Source organism: Acipenser ruthenus, chromosome 3, assembly GCF_902713425.1.
Source record: "Acipenser ruthenus chromosome 3, fAciRut3.2 maternal haplotype, whole genome shotgun sequence".
Lineage (NCBI taxonomy): Eukaryota > Metazoa > Chordata > Actinopteri > Acipenseriformes > Acipenseridae > Acipenser > Acipenser ruthenus.
Genome location: NC_081191.1, coordinates 59035136 through 59046706, shown reverse-complemented (window position 1 = coordinate 59046706; position 11571 = coordinate 59035136). Strand labels below are relative to the sequence as shown.

The following is an 11571-nucleotide window of genomic DNA, read 5'->3' as shown; positions in this document are numbered from 1 at the left end:
TCAAGGCTTAGACTCAGGGAGGTGAATACAACCAACAAATGTCTTTTTTTTTGTTTAATTAACTTTTGTGTCACTATAAAAATATGTTGCACCTTCAAAGTGTTAAGTATGTTGTGTAAATGGTAAAAATCCCAATTAATAATGGTGCTTAAATACCCGCATGCGCGTCAAATAATTGTATTAAACTAAGAATGAATTGCAGCCAGTTGCTATTTTTTCTGTTTGTTAAAATTCAATCGCCCATATTATTCTGCAAATACAATCAAAGCATCATCGTCTCGTTGCTCTATCGATAGATTAGCTATTTGTTCATTAAGAAGATCTGATCAGAAGCAGCTGATCAGTGTGAATTGTTTGCTGCGCCAAGCAATTCCACCACAGTAGGATTAATCTCAGCAAAGGATGAGCTCATTTATACGTGAATTACTTTCAATTTAGGGGGACTTTTGAAAACCCGGTCAGTCTCAAAGCGTCCGGTTAATCTGGAACCATATGGTAACCCTGAGTGTGAAGGGAAAGTACTGGAAGACATTTTGTTTAGAATGCTTCTTTTGGCTGCGCACAAGGGCTTGACGTCACAACAGCGCTCCCTAATATCATGTGGGAGTTACGAAAGTTCGCTTTGAATTGAATTGGTGGTTAGTGCAACAAGGACAGAAAGACAGTTTTTATAAACGGGTGAGTGGGGTCAATTTAACCTATTTAGTATGATGTATTACAACGATGAAAGGGCCGACAATACAAGATGAATAAACTGTTTGTAATATACAGTATAAGAAAATAGTATTAGTAACCTTGAAAGATTAAATAACGTCCCAAACGAATCTTGTCTTTAGACATTTATATTAGTTCATTTATGGTGTTAAAATATGCATCGGACCTAAGTGTGCATATGGTTGTTCTAAATGTAACGTTTCTAAGGTGTTGTGGGTTTTCTTTTTTCATTGACTTAATTCTGACCAAGCATACAAAAAACAGACTGTTGTGGTACTGCACTGTGGGCACATCTCTTGTTGTCAGCCGGAATACATGGTTCTTTGTGACAATTAAAGCTGACACATTTACATGTTCTGTAAACGTGTAAACTACCAGCAGTAAAGTAAACCAGAGAGAGAGAGAGAGAGAGAGAGAAAATATATACATTTGTGTGTGGCTATAGCAGTGGGGGCTCGTAGCCCAAAAAAATGAGGAGGAAGAAAAAAGGCAGAGGGCTTGGAGTGATCTTAAGCCCCAGCAGAATTGTATTATTGTATTCTGACTGACAACACTGTTCATATTATTATTATTTATTCGGCAGACGACTTTATCCAAGGCGACTTATAAGTGTTACACGGCAGTACTTTACAAGGTTACAATGTAAGATTAATATTTAAATACGGTATAGTTTACAGTAAGTGCAAATAATGCTACTAAAATACAATATGAACGAAGTTAGGATTACAACAAGTTATATCTACAATTACATATTAGTAGTGCAAGGATAGTGCATCAGCTGTGGATCCAGAAACCTTGGTGCTTAGGTCAGGCAAGTCCAGTGCAAAGGGGTAGAGCAAGAGATCTACAAGTGCAGTCTAAACAGGTTTTACCCCATTTCAGCTGTTAAGCACATTTTCTCCACTAGCCAACGGAGAAAAGAAAACAGTAGCCCATCATAGTTTATTATACTAGACTTAGTGTTACACACTGCCAGTGTACTGTATGTTTAAAAATGCACTGTATACAACATAAATATATGTCATGAACCCCTCAAAATCTCATAACCGACACCCAATAGAAAACTTGTTAAAACTGAACATTGTTGTTAGATAGGTTTATAAAAGTGGTATTCCTAGAATTGTAATTTTTTAAATGTATATTTCACCCAATAATTAAACTTATTGTTTTTAATTTAAATTATATAAATTTCTTCCTCATAACCGACACTCTGTTAAATAACATTTTCATAAAAGTTTTTTTTCCTGAAGAAAAAATAAATCCTAAGCAAACTGTACTAAGATAGATATGGAGTGTTTTGCAAATAGAAAACAACTATAACATTTGTTTTTTAAACTTATATTTTCTTTAAATTCTAATGTTGGTTATGAGTGTGGGGTGTTGGTTATGAAAGCTCTGTGTTGGTTATGAGTTTCTTTCTCAGCAGTTCATCTTATAGCTAAATCCTTGGGTGTAATTCATTAAAACATCAGAAGAAAGGGTTACAGACTGCAGGCTGTCCTTCTATATCATATTCCAGTTGACATGGTACCCTTTGAGCCCTTTATTTAAATACATTTAAAAACTATATACAGTGCCATGAAAAAGTATTTGCCCCATCTGATTTTCTGCATTTTTGCACATTTTTCACATTGTATTTGGTCAGATTTTTTTGTGGGTTGTAGTAGTATATAGAGAGAGTCTGAGAGAAAAAATGACCCCAAAGTTTGGTGCTCATTTGTTTGGTGTGCAAGGTAATCAAACATGTAATCTTCAGGTGTGAAAAAGTTATTGCCCCCCCCCCTTAGTTATCTCTTTAATTTGGTTGAGTTAATTAGGGTCAGCTGTTTGAGTACTTTGGTTAACAACCAGGCCTGATTTGGGCCAGCCCTGCCCAATATAAATCTGAAAAAAAATGACCCCAAAGTTTGGTGCTCATTTGTTTGGTGTGCAAGGTAATCAAACATGTAATCTTCAGGTGTGAAAAAGTTATTGCCCCCCCCCCCCTAGTTATCTCTTTAATTTGGTTGAGTTAATTGGGGTCAGCTGTTTGAGTACTTTGGTTAACAACCAGGCCTGATTTGGGCCAGCCCTGCCCAATATAAATCTGACTAACTTTGGCCCTTACCATCAGAGTGAAGTTGTCAGCACACAGGTTCTAGAGGCACATCATGCCACGAACAAAAGAAATTCCTGAAGAGCTCTGGAAAAAAGTTGTTGATGCCTATCAGTCTGGAAAGGGTTACAAAGCCATTGCTAAGGCTCTGGGGCTCCACCAAACCACAGTCAGAGCCATATTGTCCAAATGGAGAAAGTTTGTGACAGTAGTGAATCTTCCCAGGAATGGCCGTCCTGCCAAAATCTCTCCACAAGAGCAAGGCATAAAATCGTCCAGGAAGTCACATAGAACCCTAGAACAACATCCAGGGATCTGCAGGCCTCTCTCGTCTCGGCTAAGGTCAGTGTTCATGACTCCACCATCAGAAAGACACTGGGCAAAAATGGGATTCATAGCAGAGAAGCATGGTGGAAACCATTGCTCACTAAGAAGAACATAAATGCTCGTCTCAAGTTTGCCAAAAAGCACCTGGATGATCCTCAAGAGTTCGGGAACAATGTTCTACGGACAGATGAGTCAAAAGTGGAACTTTTTGGCCGACATGGGCCCCGTTATGTCTGGTGAAAACCAAACACTGCATTCCACAGTAAGAACCTCATACCAACGGTCAAGCATGGTGGTGGTAGTGACATGGTTTGGGGATGCTTTGCTGCATCAGGACCTGGATCCCTTGCCATTATTGAAGGAACCATGAATTCTGCTCTGTATCAGAGAATTCTACAGGAGAATGTCAGGCCATCCATCCGTGAGCTGAAGCTGAAGTGCAGCTGGGTTATGCAGCAAGACAATGATCCAAAACACACAAGCAAGTCTACATCAGAATTTGTATTTTTCAGTTTGTCTTTCCAGCTTTCTTATCTTTCCTCAAGGAACTTTGCTTTTTCTGTGGCCTCTATGGTCTTTCTTCTTTGGAAGTATTCTCTTCTATCTGTCTTCCCTTCCCAAGACTTTCTAGAGGTGCACGGTGATTCATGTGTTTGGACCTGGCCTGCTCCAGATACAGAAGGCCTTTCTGCACTCTTATTACCCTGATTTACAGGATGTGGTGGTGTTGATTGTGGAGTGACAGCGGTCAGTTCTTTTAGTTGTCGGTCTGTCTTCTGTTTTTTATGAAAAGCCCTTTTCCAATTCTTTCTTCTACCTCTCTGTACCGTATCTGACACTTCACTTATTGTTATGTATTTCTTTTTACTACTTTCCCTTTGCTAGGTACTTATTTTGTCCTCAATATAATTTTTTCTTCTTTCCTGTATCTTCTAAACTTCTCACAAATACACAGCTCAGCCTTGCTATATACAAAGACGTCTTATTAATATCTTAACTATCGGCTCTGAGAGAAAATATTGATCCGGAAGAGAATATAAAACTGATTGTAACCCTAACTATATCTATATAATGGGATTTTAGTGTTATTAATGTGCGACACCCCATAAATGATTTGAAGTATACAAGTAAATAATATAAAAATCATAACCGACACTAACTTCTCATAACCAACATTTTTTTTGTTATGAGAAAAATTGTAAGGTGTCGGTTGTGAGAAATTTCACTTCTTTGTCCATTTACAACAAACAGGGCAACCATTGTTTTCCGATTTCAATGTAATAACAATGAGGATAAAGTAAATTTATATTAAATACTTGTACATTTCATAAATATTTTTATTTCCATGTTTTGCTAGCGGTGTTGGTTATGAGCTACACAACTGTGCCAGGCTGCACTAGTGAGTTAAACGGTAATATTTTAAAAATAATGAAGAGCATATTTACCTCTGTCTCCAGTCCTTCCTTCCCTGCAGAAACCCTTGACCTTTCACCTTGTTTGAAAGACTTTATTGATATGTTCTCATTTCTACACAAAAAGTCAGTGTGTGTCGGTTATGAGATTTTGTGTGCAAAACTCTGGGACATGCATAGAATGGTGTATAAATAGAAAATGACATGGCTTTTCTCATATTTAACATATGTTTTTGAAACAACTTAAATACTTCTTTCAGATTTTTGTATAAAAACATAGCATTATAATAATTAAATGTATAACATTTAACTCTGAAACTTCAAACTCTGGGACAGGGGTCGGTTATATGAAAGTAATATGAAAGTACAAAAAAAGGCAAAAACATTTTTAAAATGTATTAATAAGTTATTGTGCAGCGTAGATTAAAATGTTACCTTTCTAAAAATATATAATTTTCAATAGGAAATAAATTTGTTTTGAGAAATGTCAGCCGGACACAAAGTTACATAGTTATTTGAAAATTCCCCTCAAACAAGATCCGACAGGGTCTAGCTAAATGACTGCAAGCTGGACAAGGTTTGGGCCCAATCACTGGTGATTTACCTCTGCACCTATTACATGCACACATGACAAGAGGATTACTTTTCAGGGTTAGCTCTGCACCTTCTACACTAGTTCTGGATCTGTACATATTGTTTCTATACATTTCATTTTGTTCACTTTGGGTCACTTTGCAAGGTATGCCCTCCATCCAGAATACTGAAGGAGGCCAAAACTCACTGTTGTTCATATTTTCAGGCACCCAGTTGCTGTTTTGCTTTACATCATCAGTTGGCAGACTTAACACAACTGAATCTGAATCAATTGATGAACCGTGAACCTTAGCTACTGAAATCCGCCACGCAAAGGGGTTCAATGTTTTACTGCACAGAATAACTGGTTCAGGATCAGCTGCGACAGGATGGCAACGAAGGCTACATTTTGACCTTCGATTGTACTAATTTGCATAATTTACTGGTGATGTCACCGTAGCTACTTGTTTATATTTGATTGAAAATCCTATTATTTTACAGGTAATACATATAAATGGAATAAAACATTCACATGTAGTTTAAAATACATTATATAGCTCAGTAATCATGTTTTTATAAAAAAAAAAAAAAAAAAGTTTTTTACACGTAATTGATGCTGCTGGCGATAGATACAGTAAGCTTGCATTGCAGCAGCACCAACTGCAGCGGACTAAGGTCTGATTACACTGGGAGTGGTAGCGGAAATCCGTAAGCGGTAAGCCGTGCAGTTTTTCATATTAAGGCTGGTTCACACTGGCCATACGATTCAGACAGATTCTACGAACGGACGCAGGCTGTAGTTCACAGTGAGCGATCTTCTCCCTGTGTTAGTTCATTCTGATTGGTTTAAAAAAGAGAACACTCTTCTGTAGGTTCGGGGAGTCGTGCACACAGCCGCATTTAACTTATACACTAGAACCGCAGCGCCGCTTTTATAAACAGCTGATACAAAAAAAATAAAAAATAATTATTGTGTGATTGACAGCAAATGCCACCATTCAGTTTCATGGTAAAATCACTGACATTCGCCCAGACTTTGTTGAGCTGACCCGCTCAATTTAACCATCCCGCTTTCAGTAAACACTGTACGTAGGCTGCTGAGAGACACACATCAAACATGGTTTAAATTCCAGAGTTGTTAGTTTTCATTCTGGTTATTTATCTGTTTATTTATGGTACCATGCATGTTTAATTGTTAGTTCTTTAGACATTTTCCGGTTCATCTATACAAGTATAATTTATTTCAATAATAAACGGTAAATTGTATTTTACTTGTAAAATTCTAAAGGAAAGAGAAAGTCGTGTGGTTGAACGCGAGTGATGTCACCAAATTGACGCTGAGAAGTTGAAATCTACCAACTAGTCTGCAACGTTATATATTATATATACATTACATTATAATGATCTATAGTTTGTTTTTGTTTTGTTTTTTTAACTCACGTCTGAACCAAACAATGTTATTCTGCACCATATAAAGATAGTGTGCATTGCATGACTGAACTGTTTACCTGGCATGGCGAATCCAAGAGTTTTAAATATAAGAACATAAGAACATAAGAAAGTTTACAAACGAGAGGAGGCCATTCATCCCATCTTGCTCGTTTGGTTGTTAGTAGCTTATTGATCCCAGAATCTCATCAAGCAGCTTCTTGAAGGATCCCAGGGTGTCAGCTTCAACAACATTACTGGGGAGTTGGTTCCAGACCCTCACAATTCTCTGTGTAAAAAAAGTGCCTCCTATCTTCTGTTCTGAATGCCCCTTTATCTAATCTCCATTTGTGACCCCTGGTCCTTGTTTCTTTTTTCAGGTCAAAAAAGTCCCCTGGGTCGACATTGTGTATACCTTTTAGGATTTTGAATGTTTGAATCAGATCGCCGTGTAGTCTCCTTTGTTCAAGACTGAATAGATTCAATTATTTTAGCCTGTCTGCATACGACATGCCTTTTAAACCTGGGATAATTCTAGTTGCTTTTCTTTGCACTCTTTCTAGACCAGCAATATCCTTTTTGTAACAAGGTGACCAGAACTGAGCACAATATTCTAGGTGAGGTCTTACTAATGCATTGTAGGGTTTTAACATTACTTCCCTTGATTTAAATTCAACACTTTTCACAATATATCTGAGCATCTTGTTGGCCTTTTTTATAGCTTCCCCACATTGTCTAGATGAAGACATTTCTAAGTCAACATAAACTCCTAGGTCTTTTTCATAGTTCCCTTCTTCAATTTTAGTATCTCCTATATGATATTTATAATGCACATTTTTATTGCCTGCATGCAATACTTTACATTTTTCTCTATTAAATGTCATTTGCCATGTGTCTGCCCAGTTCTGAATGCGTCTAGATCATTTTGAATGACCTTTGCTGCTGCAACAGTGTTTGCCACTCTTCCTATTTTTGTGTCGTCTGCAAATTTAACAAGTTTGCTTACTATACCAGAATCTAAATCATTAATGTAGATTAGGAATAGCAGAGGACCTAATACTGATCCCTGTGGTACACCACTGGTTACCTCGCTCCATTTTGAGGTTTCTCCTCTAATCAGTACTTTCTGTTTTCTACATGTTTTCTACATGTTAACCACTCCCTAATCCATGTGCATGCATTCCCTTGAATCCCTACTGCGTTCAGTTTGAGAATTAATCTTTTATGCGGGACTTTGCCAAAAGCTTTCTGGAAATCTAAATAAACCATGTCGTATGCTTTGCAATTATCCATTGTTGATGTTGCATCCTCAAAAAAAATCAAGCAGGTTAGTTAGACACGCTCTCCCTTTCCTAAAACCATGCTGACTGTCTCCCAGGATATTGTTACCATATTATAGTTTCCATAAGTTTCCATATAATAGAAGTCAGGCTTATTGGTCTGTAGTTACCTGGTTCGGTTTTGTTTCCCTTTTTGTGGATCGGTATTACGTTTGCAATTTTCCAGTCTGTCGGTACAACCCCTGTGTCAAGAGACTGTTGCATGATCTTGGTTAGCGGTTTGTAAATAATTTCTTTAATTTCTTTGAGTTATGGGGAGGATCTCATCCGGCACAGGGGATTTGTTTATTTTAAGTGCTCCTAGTCTCTTTAACACTTCTGCCTGTGTTATGCTAAAGTTATTTAAAATTGGATAGGAACAGGTTGACATGTTGTCCGTGTCCTCCTTTGTAAAAACCTGTGAAAAGTAATCATTTAATATATTTGCTATTTTTTTTCTTCATCTATGATTTTGCCATTTGTGTCTCTTAGACATTTAACCTCCTCTTTGAATGTTCTCTTGCTGTTATAATATTGGAAAAAACATTTTGGAATTGGTTTTAGACCCCTTAGCAATATTGATTTCTATCTCTCTCTTGGCCTTTCTAACTTCCTTTTTGACTTGTGTTTGCAGGTCCAAGTACTCTTTCTGTGTAGGCTACTTTGTTTTTGGTCCCTTTTAAACGCTCTGTAAAGTGCCTTTTTTCGCTGAATATTTTTTTTAATTGATCTATTAAACCATTTTGGCCATTTTGTTTTAGATTTAGATTTGTCTACTTTTGGGATATAATTGTTTTGCGCCTCTAGTACAACATTTTTAAAAAACAGCCATCCTTTTTCTGTGGATGTTTTCTTTATTTTACTCCAATCTACTTCTGTTAGTCTCTGTTTCATACCTTCATAGTTTGCTTTTCTAAAATTAAAAGTAAACCTTAGCTTTTGGGGTTTTAAAAAAATACTTCAAATGAGACCATGTTGTGGTTTGAGTTTGCCAATGGTTCTCTGACCTCTGTTTTAGTTATTCTGTCTTTGTTATTTGAAAAGACTAAATCAAGGCATGCCTCCCTCTAGTCGGTGCCTTGACAAATTGTGTTAGGAAGCAGTCATTTGTCATTTCCGCCATTTCAGTTTCGTCCGTCGTGCTCCCCACCGGGTTCTCCCATTTTATACGGGGGAAGTTGAAATCCCCCATTAGTATGGCTTCTCTTTTGCTACACGCATTTTTAATGTCATTGTATAACAGATTATTTTGCTCAGCGTCTGAATTTGGCGGTCTATAGCATGCTCCTATTATTATGCCCTTTGAATTTTTGTCAGTTATTCTGACCCATATTGATTCAGCATTGTTTTATTTGTCCTGATTTAACACCTGGGCTTCAAGACTATTTCTTATGTCAGGTGAAGAAGTGTTTTGTTTTTTGTTTTTGCTTTTGAATCCCCAGAGTTGGAATTTGGTGGTAGGCTATTGAAATAAATAGAGATGATGCTGATTTGTTACACATTGTAATAACCAGCAATCCTAAACATTCAGAAACTATTGTTGTTGTCTGTGACACTGCCATTAAGCAGTGCTGCTTGTAAGTGGATTTTCACATGTCAACATTTAAAAAAACAAATATCGATCCCACCTATCAGCCTCATGCCTTTCTGCCCTGATGCATATTCATGTGTAAGATGGCTGCGATAATCTTAAAAATTGAAAAATCTGGTGTTAAATTATTAATACTGCCCTAATCAAGCCCCCCTTACAACTTCTCACACGACACAAACCTTCTCTCCTGTATGTGTGAATGAGTGTGGGTGGGTCATTTAAGCAGTCCAGACCCAATGAGAAGCTGTCATCATCTATGGTTGCTAACAGAAAAAATAAATAAATTAATAATAATAATAATAATAATAATAATAATAATATCAATAATATTAATAATAGTAATAAATTAAACCTGTCTACTGGTGCCAAAATGTAATGTATCGCACTATATGAGGTACCCTGGCACTAGAATATAGCTCCAGATTTGCACCCCTGATCCTTGACATCCCAATTGTTTGAACTGTCGGAGCAGGAGGTGGACTTGGCTAACGACCCCTAATTTTGGTGAGTACCAAACCATTTCTGCTGGTACTCATGTGAGAACCTAATGATAAAAATGATGTGAACCCCTGATTATAATCTCTCATTATAATCATCTTTTATTATAAACCACAAGAAATGCAGTAAACATTCTGAAAGTTGACATTTTAAAAATCATGTAATCAATGCTAACACAAAAATGACAGATTATCCTCACTCTTTTAATGAACCTTTAATCTGTGTAATAGAATGCCCTTGACGCCAGTCATTTCATGAAATGCAATCAAACTTTTAGGCATTTCATGTAATAACCGAGTGAAATAGTCATCTCACAAAATGACTGAAAACCTTTAATCAGTCAAATAGTGTAATACAGTGGTTCGCAATCTGTGGTCTGCATACCACTGGTGGTCTGTCGGCTCTTTTCAGGTGGTCCATGGAAAGATTGGCTCTTTGTGGGGACATTGTTGCAAGAAAACCAAGGTAGTGTTAATCATTTGAAACTCTGTGTTTATTTTACTATCACATGTGCTGTTTCAAACTGTGTAACTAAAAAGATAACTATAAAGCAGTCTTCCTACATATTGGTTCTTTCATAACACAACCTCATACTTGCGTAACAGGAAGGACATATTCAAATGAATTCATGCAAATGTGTACTACGCTTTTTGTTTCTCATCTAATTTTATTTAAAAGTGATAATTGTGTTACAAGACGCTAGAACATGGATATTAAATACACATAAAAGCTAATGATTAATTACTTGATTTACCACATAAATTAGTCCTTGCCTGGTATGAATTTGCAGTAAGTTCACTGTTGATCAAAACTTTAATCCTTCAATTTAGTCTATGTCCTACACTTGAAACTTACTTGACTACTTGCAGGCAAATAAATATGTGATTTCCAGTTAATACAACATTGATATTATAGAAATTAAAAAAAAACAGGACGGACACAGAGCATTTAATTATTGAAACAACTGTTTAATTTCAAAATATAAATTATTTCCAGTAAGTCTTGCAACAAATTAATAAACAACCACCCGATCTGATTGGAATCAGTTGATTGAAAGGGACATTATCAAGGAAAATCATCCCATAGGAACGGGCCAGTAGGTACCTAGTAGCCTCCCAAGAGATACAGTAGTTTGGGATGAAACACTTTAATGGACATCGGATGTAGTAGGCGCTAGAGGGAGCTAAAAACCGGTGTTGAAATAATAGTAAAAATTACTTTAATAGTAAAGTTTAGGGGTTGAGATTAGATTTAGGGGTATAGATTAGGTTAGTGGTAGACATTAGGTTTAGGGGTAGGGGGTAGATTTAGGGGCTAGTAGGTACCTACTGGCCCATTTAATATGGAATGATTTTGATGATAACGTGCCGTTTAGTCAACTGATTTTAATCAGATCGGCTGAAACAACAGACAAGTCTTTAATATATAATAAATGACATACAATAAGTCTTGAATACATACTAATAAGGAAATTAGTATTTTTTGTAAGTTTTATACTGTTCAGTTGGCCTTAAAGACATAAAGGATGAAGTACAAAATCAATAACAAATTTAATAACATGACATAATGTGAGACTTTTCTTTTTGGAGAATCTCATAGATTAACAAATAACTG

General features: G+C 36.5%; 1 protein-coding gene across 4 annotated transcripts in view; it reads left to right on the top strand.

The window, feature by feature from the left end:
- The first annotated feature begins 395 nt into the window (after positions 1 to 395).
- blvra (biliverdin reductase A) overlaps positions 396 to 11571 on the top strand; it is a 49165-nt gene continuing 37989 nt past the window's right edge. Inside the window, exon 1 of one of the 4 annotated variants that reach the window (XM_059014461.1) lies at positions 396 to 678. The gene's annotated coding sequence lies outside the window, so the exon portion shown is untranslated. The remainder of the gene's footprint in view (positions 679 to 11571) is intronic. The other 3 variants (XM_034058605.3, XM_034058604.3, XM_034058603.3) reach the window with 3 other exon arrangements.